Below are 12,378 nucleotides of genomic sequence, written 5' to 3' on the forward strand. Positions count from 1 at the left end.
AGTGCTCAGTTGCCTGGATATCTTACACTGCAGTATTAAAAAACATGGATAATTATTACTGTTCACCAGCATAATAGTTTCAAGGATCAGCATCCCTACTTTTCACAAGGAACACATCCCCAGGCGGTCGCCTTTGCATATGAGCGCACAAAAAAAGTTCAAGTGAGAAAAAAACGCTATCAGCAAAGCACATTTATAGAGATGAATTATTTGGAAAATTTCTGAGCATCCAAACCCTTCGCAGCAGATTTGAATAACAGAATTCTGAGCAACAAGTTCATTTTGACCCTCTGGGCTAAAAAGTTATAATTAGCGCAGGCACCATAAAACTGGCTTTTAATTAAATCAGCCTCGGAAGAGAGGGAGCTCTGCAAGGTCCCTCCCTCGCTTACATAAGGCAGCCGGCCTGAGCGGCCAGCGTGGGGATGCTGTGGCACTCTGAGCCTTCTGCAGGATTTTCCAGAGAGGAAAAATGAGAACTGGGAAGTGGGGAGCCCACAGCCATCCCCAGATCTCACCCAGTCGTGGGCCAAGGAGCAATCGCCGCCGCTTGAGCTGCATGGAGGGTTTGTGTGGGTGAGTTGAGCTGCGTTTCTGGGTCCGCGGTGCCCTGGGTGATGGTGACAGCAGTTCAGGGCAGCCCCAACACCCACAGCTTGTGCTGGACGTTGGTGCCTCCCCAGCAGGACCCAATCCCAGCTCATGCTGGGAAGAGCCAGCTCAGAGGCCACTGGTTGTGCTTTGAAGCCTCCAGAGCAGCCTGGCAATCTGTCCTGCTGCCGTTGACGGTATGATAATGGGCTGAGTGTATTCCCAAAAAGCATATGCTGCAGTGCCGAGCATGGCAATGCCAGTCTCACAGTTGTCTCTTTCTTTGCACTTTCAAAAGGCTGTAGGAAACGATGACATATGGCACCCCAGCTTATGGTGGTTTAATTGACACAGGTAAGGCCAGGGAAAACAGAGCTGGGTTGTGGTGTTTTCAGGGGCAGGAAGGAAATGATGAATCTGACTCCATCTCCTTAGAAGGCTAATTTGTTATTTTATGATCTATATTATATTAAAGAATGCTATATGAAAACTATACTAAAGAATAGAGAAAGATACTTACGGAAAGCTTAACAAGATACTAATGAAAGACTTGTGACTCTCTCCAGAACCTCGACACAGCTGGTCATTAAGTTAAAACAATTCACATGAAACCAGTCAAACAATGACCAGTTGGTAAACAATGTCCAAACCACATTCCAAAGCAGCAAAACACAGGAGAAGCAAATCAGATAATTATTGTTTTCATTTTTCTCTGAGGCTTCTCAGCTTCCCAGGAGAAGAAATCCTGGCGAAGGGGTTTTTCATAAAATATGACGGTGACACTGAGTGGCATTCGCCAGGGAGGACGCCTGTCCTGGTCCCACTGGGATGCTCCAGCTGCCTCCCATCCCCACAGACAGCAGGTCTGGCAGGTGTGTGTGCTGCCAGTGCCAGCCCAGCGAAGTTTCAGCCCCGCGTTGGCACTGGGTGGATCAAATGACTCAATTAACAGGTGCCTCCCCATCAATGCCAGAGCTGAACTTCTAGTTCTGCAAATATATAATTAAAGCACAGTCTCACAATTATAAGATTCTCTTCCACTCGAGCGAAGGCGGAGGGCTGGCAGGTGCTGGAGTCAATCCAATTGTTTCCACTCTCTCTCCTTTCCTGTGATGCGTGGCACAGCCTGGGCATGGGGGTGAGGGAGGGCGGGTGGTGAGGCTGAGGGTAGAGCTGAGATGCCCTGGCAGAGGCTGCACCAGTGCCTGGAGTGGGTGCTGATTTGGGCTCTGGATGTGGGAGTGCTGAGGGCAGCGCTGTGGCTGACAGAGCCTCAGGAAGGATGATTGAATCATGAGACAGACTCTGGTGCTGTCTCAGGATGATTGAAATCATGAGCAGTTTCAGGAGTCAGCGCTGGGAGTGGAGCCTGTGCTGGATCAGGAGGGGCAGGGAAGGCTGTCGGCACAACTACCTTGTGTAGCTGGGAAAGAAAGTGCTGCTATTTTCCCTTAATACCCAAAATTATCTGCAAATGCCTCTGCTATCATGTTCTATAAATATTGGCTGTTCCCAAAGCCTCCTGCTCGACAGCCCTCCCCAAGCCCAATTTCCCCTTCAGAGCATGCACTGAATCACACTGTTCCCTCCCCAGGGGTGACAAAAGACCGTGGCAGGAACACCAACACCCAACTCATCGTGCCAGACCTGGAGACAGAAACCTGGAAAAATTCCAAACACGGAGGACACGAAGCGCCATGGATCATGGGAATGCATTCATCTCTAGGAAGGCACCCAGGGGATGATGGCCACCCCTCAAAGCCTGCTTGGATAAAAGGAAAAAAAAGCTTTTCATCCCAATGCTGAGCCAGAGAGAACTTGTTGAAGCTGGGTGGCAGTGGGAGGGAATCAGCGCTGGAGCCAAACCTGGAGCAGCCACAACAGCAGCCAGCCAAGTGTGGGTGGGCAGCATCACCTCCAGAGACCAAACCCACTGCTGTCCCCAAAACAGCTTGGACATCCAAGGGGAAAGGTGCAGTGGGGATCCCCCCCAGTCAGGCTTTCCTCTGGCATGGTTTTGGGGGAATATTGGAGTTAAGGCTCAGACCCACCTCAGCAGGCACAAGCCCACCTCTGTACCTGTGTGGGCTGCTCAAACTGTGATGCTGGAAGAGCCAACAGAGACACTCTTAACCACGCCAACTTCTTTCCATGCCCTTGTCCCTTCTCCAGGGGAACAATCACTGCTGAAGATCTTTGCCAAAATTAGTTTCTTTAAGATCTGAGGGATCTTTCTGCTACTGCGCCGAGCAGTGGGAGTGAGCCCATAAATCCAGTTAGTCACAGTCGCTGGATTACATCGGACCTTGTCCTTCTGCCTTTAATAACACAATTGTTTGCTGCATAAGGAGCTTTATGTAACTGGGAATCAGGGGTGATCCGCAGCACTGCCCAGGCTGGAGCTGTCAGCCCTCCCTCCTCTCTGGGCTCATGTGAACCTCCTGCTGCCAGGCAGTATCTGAGAAATAAATAACCTCCTTGCTGTGGCAGTGAAAGGTCTGACTCCAGCCCACTGTGGCGGTGCCCTTGGCACAGGATTTCAGTCTGGTAACACAGGGGTCAGTACCAGAGGTGATGCAGGGATGGAGTTACCCCTGGAAGCTGTCTCCCATCCCACACTTCTCCCTTGAGGACAGCCCTCAGGGGCAAGGGGAGATATTTAGGCTCCCCCCTGGTGCCAGACAGGAGACCAGCATGCCCCCAAGCCATCGAGGCTGTTTGGGGACAGCAGTTACCAGCTCCTTCATCTATGAAGGGCAAGTACTGGGAGGTAAAGGCACCAGGCGCAGCCTGCACTGCCTGCAGCACACACAGCGGTCTCGCCCAGCACCATTAAATCTCTGTTTTATTGCAACAGAGCAACCTCTGCACTCTCCCTACGCTCTCTGCATCCCTTTTCCCTCTCCATCTTTTTAAGTGACTCTGCCAAACAGTGCCTGCATAGCTGAGGCCATGCACTGGTGCTGGCAGATGGGCAGCACCGTTAACGTCTCTAGCAGTGAGTGGCATCATTTTGGGTGAAGAGCTGCTCTTTAAGGATGAGTCTGGAGATTTGACAGCAGCACGAGTCTGAAATTCCTTAACAGTTTCCCAGTGATGTGGCTGTGTCCCTTTCCCTGGCTCCTGGCACCTGCACCACTCCCCTTGTTGGACCAGGCAAGCAGAAAGCTCTGGCACGTGGGAGCCTTTGCATTTGGGCATGGGCAGCCTTAATCCTCACACAGAGTTAACTTGTTTATTATCTTCTGGTTTACCTATCAAGTGGTACAAAATGAATGTATAGCCTTGTTGCCATGCCACCACCCAGCCTAACTCCCAGGGCCAGCAGGTCCTTCTGACAGCAGGGCAGCATTATTCATGCAATTAGGGAAAGGAAGGCAGGTGAAGCTGCCAGAGCAGCTTGCAGGGAAAACTTCAGAAAAACACGGGAAAAACACTGGCTCAGCCTTATCCAGCTACTGGAGGGACTGCTTTTGTCCCAAGCCTGGGTGTCCCCCCATGCTGCTTCCATCCAGCACAGCTTCGTGTCCCAAAACCTCACTGGATTCTCTGGGCAGTGTTCACTGGCTTATCCTGTGGCCAAGACACAAACCCTGAGCTCCCTGGTGAGATACCTGTGGGTGGCACAGAGGAGAACTGGCTGGTCCCCAAAACCTGGCAGGGTGAGAGCTGGTGGCTCCAGAGGTGACCACTGGTGCCAGCTCCTGACAGTGCAGCACACCCTTGGCAGCATCATCACGCCCCGAGTGAGACTTGCTGGATAAATAAATATTCCAGAGATGCTCCAGGCCATGCATTTTTCATGAGTTCGTTCTGCTATTGGGAGCCGCACCCTTTAAGAAGATTGGATGCATCTGGAACAGAAGTCATTTTTATAGTGAATAATTTGCTAGAAAAGCTGACTCTGAATATCTCGGTGCAGGAAACACATCTTGGCTCCCTGGAATGATTCTGCAGAGACCCACTGAGGGTCAGGTGTGCCCTGTGGCTCTGCCCAAGGAGAGCTGCTCTCCTGGCTGCAAAAAACAGCAATTCCTGAAGGAAAAAACACACTGAAGCAGGAGTTTCGTGTAGATTGCAGGAGTTTTTGGGGAAAGCCATGGACCCTTCCCAGCCTGGGGCCTGGCTTGGCTGACTCACTCAGTGCTGCCAGAGCGGGATCCATGTGGATACAAGCAAGAACTTTGGGATCCTGGTGGAACAGGCAGCACAGTATTTATTATTGTGCTGGGTTTTGACTATGGATTTAGATATTGATGGAGTCTGCGCCTTCGAGCAAAGAGCGCTAATTAGCACCCGCAACAGAGAGCCAGCTTTTAATTAAACACCGCTTAACGAGGGGGACTTGTTAGAGACACCGTGCCACGTGTGAGGTGACGTGTGCAGGAGGATTTCGGAGCAGGGCTGAGTCTGGCAGGGCACAAGGCACTGGGATGGGATCCCCACAGTGGGACAGGGTGTGGGACGTGCAGCTGCACTGCCAGGGCCAAGCAGAGCCTCAGGGTTCCCAATGCCTCCTCCACCAAGAACCATCCCATCCCTGTCTCTGCAAATAACCAAACAAGCTGCACGGAGAAGAGAATAGTATTAATATTTAAAAGGCATTTTTAGTTTTAATCAAGCTTTGGGGGGAAAAGACAGCTTAACACGGCACTTTACACAGTTGATAAAATGTTTGACATTTACTGGTGCCTGTAATGAATCTTGTCTCAATTTTCTCTTTTAAAATGCCACTCCAGATACTCTATCTATCTGTAGGGTTTGAAAAGCACTTATCCAACAAAGCATTATCACGATGGAGAATATGAAAGGGCGTCTTGGCAGAGTAGCACCAGCTCTAGAGTTTGCTGGCACCCAAGCAGGCCCTGCGTGGGATGGGCAGAGGAGGGAGGATCAGTGTGGCTCCATGGCCCTGCTGCAGCCCAGCCCACCAAAATACCTCGATTTTCCCACTGCTCACAGCTCAGAACATGAGGCTCAGCTGTCGACCAGTGTTGAGTGCCTGGGATACAGCAAACCCAAACGCTTTGGAGGCAGAGGAGGCTGGAAGTTTGCTTTGTCCCAGAAGAACAGACCTTGGCTGCCAGTGCTGCCCATGGCAGGACAGTGCAGGGGCTCTGGGTGTTATCAGGGAACGACAGTTCTCCTGTGCAAACAGAGCTGCTGCTCCACGGGCGATGATCCAAGGAGCATTCCTGCTCCTCCTCTGGAAGGACACTGCGGAGGGAAGTATCAGCAGTGAACACAGGCAGCTGCTGGCCTGGACTTCCCTTTGAACAACACCTCCAATGTCCTTTGCTTCTCCCTCTTTTCTTTATTTTTTTTTCCAGAGGAAAGAAATGAATTATTCTATGGAAGTTAGTGGCTGTCTCAGGAGCCTGGTATAGAAAATTAGGTTTTAATAGCTTTGAAATTGAAGCTCTTTGGGTCAATAGGACAAGATTCAGACAGCGAAATCACTGGCCCATAAAGGGAAAAAAAGCAAATATTTTGTTAGTCATCAGAGAGTCACAGTCCAAAGATAGCAGGCAGGAGCTTAAAATACTGCTATGCTCGTCAGCTCCCGAAGTGTTTAGTCATAAGCTCCTTTTTTCTCTTGTTGTCTCTCTATATATTAGCTTTGGGAATGCAGAATTTGGCTTTCCGTCCTTGGACGTGCCTGGGAATTCCTCAAGTCACTGCTGGAATTGGAAAGTTTGCTTTGAGCTAAAAGCACTGTAAAGTCTGTGAGGTAACGCAACGAGAGAAACCACCAGCTCAGGCAGCACTTCAGATCACACAGGATGGAGAACTTCCAGGGAAGTTCTGTCAACAGGCTCTGGAATTATTTGACTCATTATTAAAGGGATGAATGGGTTATAATTATTCCTAATTTCCTATTCAGAGCTCATTACCACCCCTAAGAAGGGTAGGTGGGGAACCCTTGAGATCCGGCAAGTTACTTTAAATATTCATACGGCTGAGAGAAATTTCTCATGGCTTGGAGCTGTGATGGGGAAAGGGGCCAGATGTGCTGGGAGGCTTCTGCCCCATGGCCCCTGCTCCCCAAGGGAGCCCATGCTGACAGCAGCACCAGCCCAGCACTCAGAGCTAAGACACTGCTAAGGGATCATCCAGTGGCAAGCAGGAGATGGACACCTCAGTGTTTTATCCAGGTCACTCACTGCTTTTTGGCTATCCCAGGTTGTAGCTGCAGTGAGGTGAGGCAGTGGAAGGCCACGGGATGGGATGTGGCTCCTGGTGAGAGCTGCTGTCCTCTGACAGGGGCTGATATCACACGAGGCACCCCGAATGTCGCCTACAGCACACACACCCCTAACACATGGAAATGCCATATTGCTTCACCCAACTTCTGTCCTCCAATCAGTGCCCAATTTCCTTCCAAGGATAAAGCTGTCTGTTATTTTTGGCTGCCCACTCCAGCTCAGGGCACTCTCATTTTCCCCCATGCACTCAGAGCGCAGACGCTCCCCGTGACTGCCTCAGAGCAATGACAAAACAAGCACATTCCTAATGGCTGGCAGAGCACGTAGGAAATATATTAAATGTATTAACTTTGGCACTTGCTGGGTCTCGGGAGGAGCTCTTGGAGCTGCTCCTGTGCTTCACCTCCACTCCCCTGGCTCCTTTATGCTCTCCCCTTCTGCTAGGAAATTTCCTTGTCCCCAAACCGCGGCTGCCTGGAGGTCACCAACATTTGCCGGCGGCTCATCTGAGCCCTGCTGGGAGTGGCCCAGGCCCACGAGGTGAGGCTGGCAGATGGCACTCAGCCATCCCGTGCCACAGAGCAGCTGAGCCAGGCCAGCAGTGCCTGGGCTGGGAGATGCTCATTGCTCCCAGGGGCCCGCATGACCCCGGAGCCAACTCACGAGCAGAGCAGGGAGCATGGGAATGTGTCCAGGACAACACGACCAACTGCTCTGTTGGCTCAGGAACACCCAGGCTCACAATGCCCAGATGCTTAAAGCCTGGCTGAGACTCTCTGTGGGCTGTGCTGCGTGGAGCAAAGCTCTGGGAGGAGCGAGGCTCTGGGAGGAGTGAGGCGAGGGATAAAGCAAGTGGGAAATTGCTTTCTTGCCCCCACACTGGGATGAATCCCCCGGCTGCCATGTGGGACAGAACACCCCAGGATGCCCAGCAGGAAAATATGAGAGGGCTCCTCTGCTGTGCCACCTGCCCAGGGTGGAATTGTGGCTGGCATTGGTCATGGAGCAGCCACCCACAGCAAACCCAGCCAGCTGCACGTGGGAAGCGCTCCCCAGGGCTCACTCCCTGGCCACACACAGCCTGGAATTTGATTATGTTTTCAATAAAAGAAGTGCTGGAAGATAACCCCCTTGAGTGGCATCTGCCACGTGGGCTGCTGCTGCCAGGATGGGAAAATTGCCCTTTGTTCTTCACAAATAAATCTGAGGGAAAGCCTGCTCTGAGCAGGCAGCGTTCTCTGGGGGCTGCTGAGGACTTTGCAGGCGTTGCCATGAATAACAGTTTATCTACAGAGTTTCGTTCAAAATGAAGCCTCAGACACAGCCTAAAATTATGGGGATGCTGTGAAAATGGCTTTATAAACTATTGCTTTTTCCTTTCTGAGCAGCAGCAAAGTACAGGCCAGACAAAAGCCAGCCGAGACTCTAACTGTCATAAATAAGTCAGCAGAGCTGATAAAAATAAAGGATGAAATATAATTCAGCCATTCAGTGACAGATCCCATCTTAGCTGTGATATAGGGTCTGTTGAGACTGTCATTGCTTCAGGAAATTAAAGAATGAGCCCATTAGTGAGGATATTTAAAGATGTTCATATTAAGATTATGACTTCCCAGACTCAGCCCGACCAGGGAACTCACTCGATTCCAAAGTCATTTTTCACAGTCCCTTTTCAGTGCTGCTCCAGAGGGCCCAGCAGTGCCATGGGGGGTTCTGAGACGAGCAGAAAGTGGGGGCTGTGGGTGACAGCACCCAGCTCAGCTTGTCTGTTGCCATGGCAATAGGAATACCTGTCCAGAGCCTTGAGAAGCAGCACAGAGGGGACACCTGGTCCTGGGAGAGGGACTGTGACCATGTGCCATTCCTCAGCGCTGCTGCTCCTTGCATGCACGTGTGAGCATCTCCACGCTCCCTGGAGCTCCTTCTGGAGCCAGGAGCAATTGCTGATGTTTGCTTCCTCTCCTGTCTGGCAAAGCAAACACAGATTATGGCAACGATGGAGCAAATCACATCCTAAGAGTGGGTGTCCCATGAGAGGGAGCCCCGGGGAAGAGGAGGAATGGGGAGCCACAGGTGCTCGTGGATGCCTGTGCCTGAAGGGTTGTTGGGTAAAAGAGAAAAGCAATGGCAAAAAAAGGTGAAGGTTCCAGTCCTGGGATGTTGGAAAACTGATGGATAATTGTAATTAGCTTTCAGAATTTTTAATTATAGAAGGGGTGTAAATAATCACAAAGCACAGCTTCACTAATGAGAGTCCTTGTGCTCAGAAACACGGGGATGCATTTGTTAGGGAGACTTTGAAAGCTCTGCTGTTAATTAGGTGTCTCACAGCCAGCAGGGTTTCAGGAGAAGGAGAAACATGTATACATTTAAATCAGGCTCATTGTGAGAGCTACCCAACATCAATTATGGGATAGCAGGGTGCTAAAATGAACGAGCTTTGTAATTAGACAGTGGATCTGAAAGGCAGAGAAGAGCCTTTGCTTCCCCTCAGGTGTCTGCCAAAGGTGTTTAACGTTGGTCAGGACACGGGGGAGGAGGAGATGTGACCTGCCTTCCTCACCATGGGGATCATCCCACAGCAGTGACCTGGAGGACATCCCACAGCAGTGACCTGCCTTCCATGTGCCCTGGAGGACATCCCACAGCAGTGACCTGCCTTCCATGTGCCCTGGAGGACATCCCACAGCAGTGACCTGCCTTCCATGTGCCCTGGAGGACATCCCACAGCAGTGACCTGCCTTCCATGTGCCCTGGAGGACATCCCACAGCAGTGACCTGCCTTCCATGTGCCCTGGAAGACATCCCACAGCATTGACCTGCCTTCCATGTGCCCTGGAGGACATCCCACAGCAGTGACTTGGCTTCCTCATGCTGGAGAGCATCCCATGGGGGTAACCATGCCCTGCAGAACATCCCAAGGCATCCTGTGGTGGGCTGGGCTGGATCAGAGCTTCATCAGGAGATCCCTGCTGGGGCTTCTACAGCCCCATGACACTGCTTTTATTGGAAGAGAAGCAGAAGGGGGGGGAAGGCTAGATTAGTTTAATTAAGCATGGGGGAACAGATTGCATTTCCCCACCCACAAAAGCAAACAGAGCACCTCAGGAGCTGCTGGCCCTGCTCTGGCTCGTGCCCAAGACTGGAGGGAGGTCCAGCCCTGCCATGATCTCCCATGGGTGCACAAAGTAAAGCAGCATCTAAAGAGAGCAAAGGAGGATGTTTTCTCCCTCCACTTCCTTTCTGGGGCCGCCTAGTGTGTTTTCTTGGTGGTTATAAACAAGCAGAAAAGGAGATGACAAAGGCTGAGAGGCACTTTTTGAAGCTGTGTCTGTTTTTTGGCTGCTCTGAGAGCAGAAGTGAGCTCAGACCCTGAGGCCAATCTCCACAGTTCCTCCTTAGGTTTTCTCTTTTGGCTACAAATTTCAAGCCCTGCCACAGGAGTTTATGTAAGTAATTACGTTTAGTTGGTATTTGGCTAAATCTAATGAAGCAATGATAAACAGCTCAGCGTTTTCTTCCCTGATGGCTAATGAATATTAATTTCTCTGTCAAAAAGAAACCTCTGCTCACTGCAAAAGATTAGATTCCCATGCTAAAACTCGGGGAAGGGGTAGAAGATCACTGGAAAGGATGGAATTTTGGGAAAGCCTGCATCTGCTCCTTTATGGAGAACAGCAGGCTGGGTTCAGGTGCCTTCACAAGGAATGGCCATCAATCCCTGCCTGACCCATCAGCTTGTTTTGGCAGAAACTTGTCCAAGCTTGAGTTGTGAGGACGTGTCAGGCACTGAGTGTCCCATGGCACAGGTAGCAGCATCCCCAGGAATCCCCCTGCAGCCAGTGAGTGCCTTCAGCAGGAAAACGGCCCAAAAGTCTTCTACAGGTGATTTTCCTGGCAGCTTGTGGCTCTCCCTTTCTGGAGCTTTCAGGGTAGGTGTCAGTCTGCCGCATCACGGTCATTCCTGGCAGTGTGGGAAATGTGGTGCTGCTGTCACCACGGGAGCCCCAGCACTGGGGGTGACTCTGCATTCCAGCACCCTGTGGGATGTTCCTGCTGCTGCTCCCATGCCAGCCTGGCAGTCCCAAGGGCTTGGGGCTCTCACCCCAGCTCCCTGTGCTGCTCTGTGCTGCTTGGAGAGATGACTCTGTGCCAGCACCATGCTAAACTGTTCTAACTTTAATCAGCTCGTGGGCTGCACTGAAACACAGCTCACACATGATGTGAGGGGAGCCATGTGGCAAATCCCAGGGAGGGGCCAGCATGAAAATGGATCTGCCCAGGTGGGAAAGGGACAGCAAGACCCAGGTGGCCGCTGCAGATCCCCAGCAGGGTCCCAGGGTGGTGACATTTGCCTTGCCATCTCCTTCCAGCATGCTGCTGGCTGGCATCCCTCCTCCTCTGAGGAGGGAATTGGATCTTCTTCTTCCCAGCTGCTGCTCTCAACAGCCCAGTAGGATGTGTTGAGATTCTTGTGTTGATTCTTGGTCTTCTTCAATGTTCTTGACGTTGCTTTTAAGCATCAGCACCCTGTGCCCGAGGCAGTGCCAAGGGCTGGGGAAGCATCCTGGGTGCAATGGGGTTTGGGTCTGTCTGTTTTAAGGGCCACAGAGAGACCAGGGCAGCTCCTTGGCAGCTGCATCCTCCCTGTTGACATCTTGGCAAGGTACCAGGAAGCTCCTGCAGGAGCACACCCAAGCCAAGGCACTGGAAGAAGCAGCGCAGGGTTTATTGTAAAAACAGATGCTAAACTTTGATTTTGGCAAAAAGAAACAACTTCAGCATCTGCTTGAGGAGATGCCCAGGCTGGGGAACGTGGGAGCTCCGAGAGCCCAGCAGCTGCTTAACCAAACTCATTTTTTCTACTCATATTTGTGCAGCTCAGAGACAACAGGAAAATCACCGATGAGTTCACCCACTGACCGGTTTAAGGCGTTTCAACGTGCTGAAACATTTCCCCAGATTGTGGAACTTTGTTCTCTGCCATCCAACATCCCAGCAGTGCTGTCACCCACCCACTCTGCACTGAAAACCTGCTCATCTCTCCAGAGCCAGGCTGAGAAAGGGATGAGAGTGGTGCCTGCTCTGCCACTGGTGGGTACAACTGAGTGTTCCTCAGAGAAAGAATGAGGGGGAGAGGAAAGGGTGCCCTGTGCAAATACCATCTGCATTCAGATTCAAATAAAATTATAGCAAATCTGCAGCACTGGAGATAAAAATGGTAATGAGTTTTAATAGTTCCCTTTGATTTCTGCTATTGAAATGGACTCTGGGAGGCTGACATTGTATCGGGAGATGTTAGATCTCTGGCCACACATCAGGCAGCTGTACTGCTTCCAGGAGTGAGGAGAGGGACTGGAGCCACTCTGGAGCATTGTGGTTGTGGCAGGAGTGGGGAGCTGAGAGAGGCAGCCATTAGAGCAGCCATGCAATTAGTCCAGCCATCGATTGTTAATACACTTTTAATCAATAATCTGAGCAAAGCCAGAGCTGGATTGATGTCGCAGGGGCGTGCAGTATCCATAAAATTGTCATCTGAGCACCCAGGGAGGTGAGTTGCTTCTCCACTGCTGATTAGCTG

The 12,378-nt window shown here is 51.2% G+C and overlaps 1 long non-coding RNA gene across 2 annotated transcripts; it reads left to right on the plus strand.

Annotated features, from left to right (window-relative positions):
* The first annotated feature begins 274 nt into the window (after positions 1 to 274).
* Positions 275 to 11,963, plus strand: LOC143695670 (uncharacterized). Of its 2 annotated transcripts, none has more exons than XR_013185106.1 (3): positions 275 to 576; positions 2,186 to 10,246; positions 11,678 to 11,963. It is a non-coding gene; the product is annotated as an uncharacterized LOC143695670 (long non-coding RNA). The 2 variants fall into 2 exon arrangements; XR_013185107.1 differs by having other exon boundaries at positions 2,186 to 9,691.
* The last annotated feature ends 415 nt before the right edge of the window (positions 11,964 to 12,378 follow it).

This window comes from Agelaius phoeniceus, chromosome 24, assembly GCF_051311805.1.
Source record: "Agelaius phoeniceus isolate bAgePho1 chromosome 24, bAgePho1.hap1, whole genome shotgun sequence".
Taxonomy (NCBI): Eukaryota; Metazoa; Chordata; class Aves; order Passeriformes; family Icteridae; genus Agelaius; species Agelaius phoeniceus.